We start from the raw sequence: 7,250 nt of genomic DNA, 5'->3' as shown, positions 1-7,250 counted from the left end.
TGGGTAGCGCTTGAAGGTCTGGGTATGCGTCCAACATGGAGCAACTCTAGGCCGCTGCTTCTTCTGTCTCCCTCTGAGCCTAAGTTTGCTGAGTCTGGCTATGCCGCCTTTGCTTGGTTGTACGCCTTGTGGATAAGGAGTGTCAATAGCAGAGAAGAATGTCTGACTTTCACCATTGGATTATAAAGATGGGGAAAGGGCCCAGAGAGAATCCGACTTGCCCAGGGTCACCTCGTGACTGGGGGTGGAGTAAGACTCAAAAGCCTGATCTGCTGGCCCCAACTTCTGAGATCTCAGAGGACGTCTGGCCTCACCAAGAAGTGTTCACTTCCGGCTTCAGTTTGGCTGTAGGCTGGGTCTGTGGCCCCAGGGATCTCTCCCCACCTTGTTACTATCACCTCACTGAACGAGTGTTGGGGTGGGTGGACAGCTCTCTGAGTGCCCCCTGGTACTACCAGGCTCTTCAGCTTGGCTGCTGGTGTCTGCAGGTTCAGTCAGGCCACTTTGAGCGAGCACCTTCCACTCACAGTGGACGTGAGAAGTGGGCAGTGGTCCCATTTTATAGATGGGGAAACAGGTGCAGAGAAACTAAGTTATCCATGTGGCGAGTGGCTGAGCTCTTGAATCCAGGCTGTGTTCTCACCACCACCCAGCTGAGACCTCATCATTGAAGCACTGTATCTTTCCAACATGCTAGCTTAAAAATAAAACAAGAGATTCTGTCTTTCCAGAGGACACAGAGGGCAGGTGGCTTTGGCTGACATATTTGCTTCCCAAGAGCTGACATTTTCAGAAGCAGGAGTCCTTTAAGAACACCTGGTCTGGGGGAGTTCCGTGGTTTGTCTAGTGGTTAGGATTTGGTGTTTTCACTGCTGTGGTCCGGGTTCAATCCCTGGTCGGGGAACTGAGATCCCGCAAGCCACGTGGCACAGCCAAAAATGTGCACCTGGTCTGAGATCACACAGCCTGGGCTGAAGTCCTAACTTTGCCACTTATGGGCCAGTCTGTTTATCTCCTTATCTGTAAAATGGGGGAACTGGTACCTACTTCACAGGGTGGTTTTGAAGAGAGTAGATGGAATGCATTTTGCCCAGTGCCTGGCACAGATTAAATGATCGATGAATGTCAGGCCGAGGACGGAATCCATTCAACAGCCACTGACTGAGGACTCCTGCCAGCCAGCTCTGTGCCGAGGCCCCGGCCAATTCTCTGTGCTGAGGACGGTTTACAAGACAAGGTACTGCAGACTTGCACTGTCTGCATCGGGTGGGGGGAATGGCAGAAAACAGATACTTTACCCTTAGACTTTGTGGCTCATGACAAGTCACTCTGGGGTTCGTTCATTCAACCCCACAAACTTCCCTGGGAGCCTACCGTGTGTCAAGCGGCACTGGGCTCTTTGCTGGGGTACAGTGGTGGTGAGCAAGACTGATAAGGCCCCTGCCTGGGCAGGGGTAAAATTCTGGGGAAGCTTGGGGAGACTTGGGGAGACATAGGGTAGACAAGTTCGGCAATCTCAGGTGGCAGTTGTGCTAGGGAAGAAATAAAACCAGGTGGCAGCATAGTGTGTGGTGGGAGTCGGGGGGGACAGGGGGATGTTTTAGGAGGTTGGGGAAGCCTTGTGTGACGAGGTGATGTTTGATCTGAGACCTAAATGACAAAGCCCAGATCTGAGGGAAGAGCATTCCAGGCAGAGGGAGCAGCAAGTGAAAGAATGTTGGAGGGACTGAACGGGGGGCCAGAGCAGTTGGCGCATGAGCAGAGGGGTTGGTGGGAGGTGTTGAGGCTGGAGGGGCCGGTGGGCCAAACAGTGCAGGGCCTTGTAGCTCAAAGAATGATGTGATTGATCTGCACTGTTGAGAACAGACTGGGGGTGGGGGGAGATGGGGTGGCAAGAGGGACAGCAGAAAACCAGAGAGGAGGGTAGCGCAGTTGTCAGGGAAGAGGTGAGGTGTATTGTGCATCTGCTCTGTGCACAGAGCTGTGAAGAAGCTCTGGAAATTGGTTTGGTCCCTGCCCCCCAGGAGCTTAAGAGTGCCAGGAAAAATGGAACAGCCCCTGTGAAACATGCAAAGGCAAGAGCTACGGGACTGCAGAGCCACTGTCAGCCAGTCACTTGTACTGCACTATTCCAGCTTCATTTGGGATGTGCTTAGATTTCTTAATTTGTTTTTTCCAAAATGAAGACTTCGGGGTTATGTGAGTATAAAGATAATATAGATTTAGAAGATGTAAGCAACCGATAAAAGTACAAAGATGAGAGAAAAAAGTCGCCTAAAATTCCATCATCCTAAGTTATGTTAACATTTTGTGAACATCCTTGCAGACGTATCTGTGGATTCAAAGGCACACATGCTAGACATGCTGTGTTGTACCTGGCTTTGATCCCTTGACACGTGGTAAAGATCTGTACGGCCCCAGCAAGGTGGAGGAGAACCATGGAGGAGGGGGTGGGGGGCTGACAGGATGGACAGAGGAAGTCCTAAGGAGAATTTATTCCAGCAAAGTTCCCCAAAGCCTGAGGGAGCTTCAGATAGGAGTAAGATGCTCATCACAGATGTGTGCTTGGCGGTAGGCCCTGCTCTGGGGTGGGGTGATAGTGTAAGAGGATTCCTGCCCAGGCTGGCAGGTTGGACCATGAGACCCATGTCTCCTCATGCTCTCATGGGGACCCTGGCCTGAGAGGGCAGGCAAAGAATCTAGTAGGGGTCTGGCACATCCCTGAATGTGAGCTCTTGACCATAAAGCCTGGCTGTTTTGGAAGGGGACAGAGGTTCCAGGACTGGTCCTGGTCCACAAGTTTGCCTGGGAGCCCAGAGTCCCCTGCAGAGATCTCTGTCCTACCTTTTCCCCAGCTAGAGAGCCCAGCGAAGTCAAGCTGCAGTGAGGGAGATGGACACCAGGTGGCGCTGTGGACCCAGGCGGCCCAGCACACCGCCAAACTCGGCATGTCTTGGTTATCCCAGGTCACCTGAGCGTGCCCTGCTCCCCACACATCTCAACTTCTCCGTGACGCCCCCTAGAGTCCACGGGGCAACAGCCAAGCTCCTTGTACTCATGGATCAAGGCTCTCCTCAAACTTGTCCCCAGACCTCTCCAACCCGCACCCCCTGCTACATATGTGGGTGCCTATCACCAGTTTACACCTCCAGCCTTGGTTTACCTCACCTGTCCTCAGAGCAACCCCTTAGCGCTAAAGCAGCACCAGCGTTTCCTCTACAGAACCTTCCTGACCTCTCCCTAACCCAGGGTCGACCTCTCCCCCCCCAACCCTGTAGATGCCTTCCAGCGCACTCTCCCCAGCTGGGGCTCTCCAAGGGCGGGGCCTGGCTCTGACTACCTGAGTGCCCGGCACAGAGCAGGCTTCTCGGAGTGAATCAATCCACCAGTTCAGTCCTGGTAGGGCTGACATTTCAGCGGAGGGCAGATCATAAAAACCCTGAAATTGGACACAGACCAACCTGGATGGAGCCTCTGCCTCAGAGACCTTGATCAAAGCCATCCTTTCTCTGGGCCTGTTTCTGCATCTGGTAGTTTCTGGATCAGACAGCCTCGAAGGCCCCTTCCAGGGAGACTCCCCACTGCCGCACCCCGCCCCACCAGCCTCATCCCCCAAGTGAAGTTTGAAAGGTGAGGAGTGACTTGCCCAAGTTCTCACAGTCCTGGGGCTGAGTTCTGACCTGCAGAGGTCACTAACACCAGGTTTTGGGGGGCTGCTGCCCCTGCCCCCCCAGCCCCAGGTGGGGCAGTGCCATCCCTGTCCCCACTGTCTTTGGCTAAGGGAGCCCCAAGGGGGCCTATGACAACCCAGCAACAGCCTCCACCCCTCCACAAACACCACCTTTGAGCATGCGCCCTTCAGCTTAAGTTCAATGGACTTATTTATTGTGAAAACAATGTAAGCACTCCTGGCATTTTGAAAAGTGGAGAAAAAGACAGCTCACAGCCACAGTCTCTCCAACTTCCCACTGCCCCTGAACCGAGATGGAATTAAAACCAGCAACCAGCCCTGACCTGTTCTTTGCAGAGCCTCTTTAAGCACTTCTCCTTCCCTGCACCCCTCGTCTTCCTGACAGCTCAGAGAGGCTGGCAGTGGTGGCCCCATTTATAAAAGTGAAACAGGCTCAGAGTGGGAGGCACCTGTCCAAGGTCACCTGGCTGTGGAGGGGCAGCCCTAGGAACTGTCAGTCTGACTCTACCCCCACTATACCGAGGCTGCCCCTGGGGCTGGGACTGCTTACCCTCAGAAGGCCACACTCCAGGTAGGGAAAAAGCGGGTCAACACCTCCTATATTCATTCACTCAGCAATATGTGGACACTTGGCCTTCTACCAACAGCCAGGGTCAGGGAAAAGTGTGGGCTTTGGGGGAACAGAACTGAATGAGAATCCTGGCTCTGCTGTGACTCTGGGAGAACCACTTCACATCTCTGGTGTCAGTACCTACCTCTGGAAACTGACTATACAGTGTAAGGGTACTCACCTCAGAGGGTTCTTAACAAAAGTAAGTGAAACGCGCAAGGGAAGAGCTACACTGCCCAAAGCAAACACAGAAGTCACTAACCTCCAAACCTCAGCCACTGTCTGGCCCAGAGGAGCCAAGAGTCTTCCTTTCTGATCAGGATTCTGCCAGGCTGGGGTCTCAGGACCCCTGCTTTCAGGCCTGGCTTCCTTTGGTGCTCTGGAAACATCCTTCTGGCCAGACCTCCCAGCCCCAGTTCCCCAATCCTGCTCCTCCCTCTCCCTGGGGCCTCCCTGAGCACCAGCTGCCAGGGATGAGCTTCCCTCTTAAAGGGACACTCTGATGGCCATAAGGGCTACCCCACCTGGTCTTCCTGAGTCTGTGCCTCAGGGCAATTCACTCGTCCCCCTCTGAGTTTCAGAGGCCTCATCTGTGAAATGGGTTGTGGTGAAAATCCAGGGTAAGACTGTGAAAGGTACTTGTAAGGAAACTAGTTCACTACAGATCTAAGGCACTGGCATGCTACTGTCAGGGAGCTTATCTTTGTTTGCCTTTGGAAAGGTGGATCGAACCCTAGGAGGAAAAAACCTGCCCTGCCCTGTGGGCCCCACCCTACAGCTTCCAGATCCCAGAACCAGGGGTGGGACCCAGGTATCTGCATTTACCCAGTTCCCTAGGAATTCTTAAGCAAAGGAACAGGTATTGACTGTGAGATATCGGAGATTAATCTAGGCAGTTCCAGCCCCACCAACAGGCTCTAGACTAGGTGGACCCTGGGAGGGGTCTTGGGACCTGCCAGCACCCAGAGTCATAGAAACCAGATCTAGATGGAACAAGAGGTGCAGAAAAAAGAGTTCAGTCTTCCCTCCCATAGAGATGGTTCCATTTGCTATGTGCGTCCTACAGAAAACAAAAGCTTCTTGAGGGCAGGGTTCTTGTTTTGTTCCCTACAGTGTTCCTGGGACCCAGAGCACAGTGTCTGGCACAACAGTCGTTTAATGACTGAACCAAACTCTGTCACAGGGCCTGGAAAGAAAGACAGATTTTTCCTTTTGCCTCTCCAGCATGGCTCCTCAGCTGGACACAGTTATTCATCCTGTCCTTAAAATTTTTTTCTTGATATTTTGTTCATCATCTAATTTTGATTTAAAAAAAAAATTACATTAAAATGCTATTTGTTGTAAATCAACTATACTTCAGTAATTTTTTTTTAAATGCTATTTGTTTTGGTTACTGAGCTTTTTGGTGCCCTCTTAAATTTTGTGCCTGCAGAAAGTACCTCACGCAGGTGCTACGTGCAGTGCATCCCTTTTTCTGCACCAAGTGGAGACAGTAACATCTCCTAGAGATGCTGTCAGAGTGAATGAAGGTATGTGATCAAGTGTCCAGTATGGGGGCTGGCACATAGTAAGGGATCAATAAATATCAGTTATTACTATGTCAACTAAAGAAAAACACACAACCTAAAAGCTGCGAGTTATGTTTTATTTGGGGAACTTACTGAGGACTATAGATGGGGAGACAGCCTCTCAGACAGCTCTGAGGACCTGCTCCAAAGAGGTAAGGGAGGAGCCAGGACATACAGGAGTTGTTTGCTGGAAAAAATATCAAAAGATTATTGCTAATCACAAAAAAAACAGACATCTCAATTATTTTACTGCTTTTCTGTATATGGGAAGATGCAAGAGTCTGGGCTCATTGACATTATTCCCTAGATACGCATCTTTATTATCTAGGGCCAGTCTCCAAAGTACAGAATGCTTCCTGTTTTCCTCCATCCCTGAATTCCCCTCAGGGCCCACCATGGTGTGAGGCGTGGGGGCGTCTGCAGTGGCTGACGGCTTGATCTTTCTAGAACTGAAATGGCAGTCAACATTCTTCGTTTACTGGAATGGCAGGCAACAGTCACTGTCTGCAGGTGGAGATTACATCCCCATTTGTATAGATAAAGAAACTGAGGCCCAGCCAAGGAAGGTGACCTGTGCAAGTCCCTATGGTTATCAGGGGCCTCACTGTGGTTCTCCTGACTTTGCCTCCAGTTATCTCCTCAGGGTACCGCAGCTACCAAGACAGAAAAACAAACAGGCCTATCAAAAGTATTGTGCACATCAGTGCCACTCATAGATGCGTGGAGTGTGTGTATGACCAAAACTGCCAGAGTTGATCACAGGCATCAGGGCAAAGATGGTGGATGTAGCAAAAACGCCTGCCTACCCAGGCACGCTGGCAAGCTGGCGGGCAACCCACAGGAGTACAGAGGGGAGTGGAGGTGGGCCTTTGGCTCTGGCTTCTGGAGGAAGAAATAGAGAATCTTAGAGAAGACGAAGCTGCGGCTAATGCATTTTCAAGGGGGGAAAGGACTTTGAAATTTGCCATAATACCAACATCCAGAGACAGTCTGCTACTTTTCCATTAGAAAAATGGGATTATGCTTTTTCCATGTTAAATATTCTACAACACAGATTTTCAAGGCTTCACAGCAATTCATCTTACTGATGGATCGATCATAATTAATTTAACCAATCCCCAATTTTTTTCCTTTTCTTATTTTCTAAAAGATGAGGACTTCCCTGGTGGCACAGTGGTTAAGAATCTGCCTGCCAATGTAGGGCACACGGGTTCGAGCCCTGGTCCGGGAAGATCCCACATGCCGCGGTACAACTAAGCCCGTGCACCACAACTACTGAGCCTGCGTTCTAGAGCCCGTGGGGCACAACTACTGAGCCCGTGAGCCAAAACTACTGAAGCCCGCGCGCCACAACTACTGAAGCCCGCGCGCCTAGAGCCCA

This window comes from Eschrichtius robustus, chromosome 13 (assembly GCF_028021215.1).
Source record: "Eschrichtius robustus isolate mEscRob2 chromosome 13, mEscRob2.pri, whole genome shotgun sequence".
In the NCBI taxonomy this organism is placed as follows: Eukaryota; Metazoa; Chordata; class Mammalia; order Artiodactyla; family Eschrichtiidae; genus Eschrichtius; species Eschrichtius robustus.
This window is presented reverse-complemented; position numbering follows the sequence as displayed.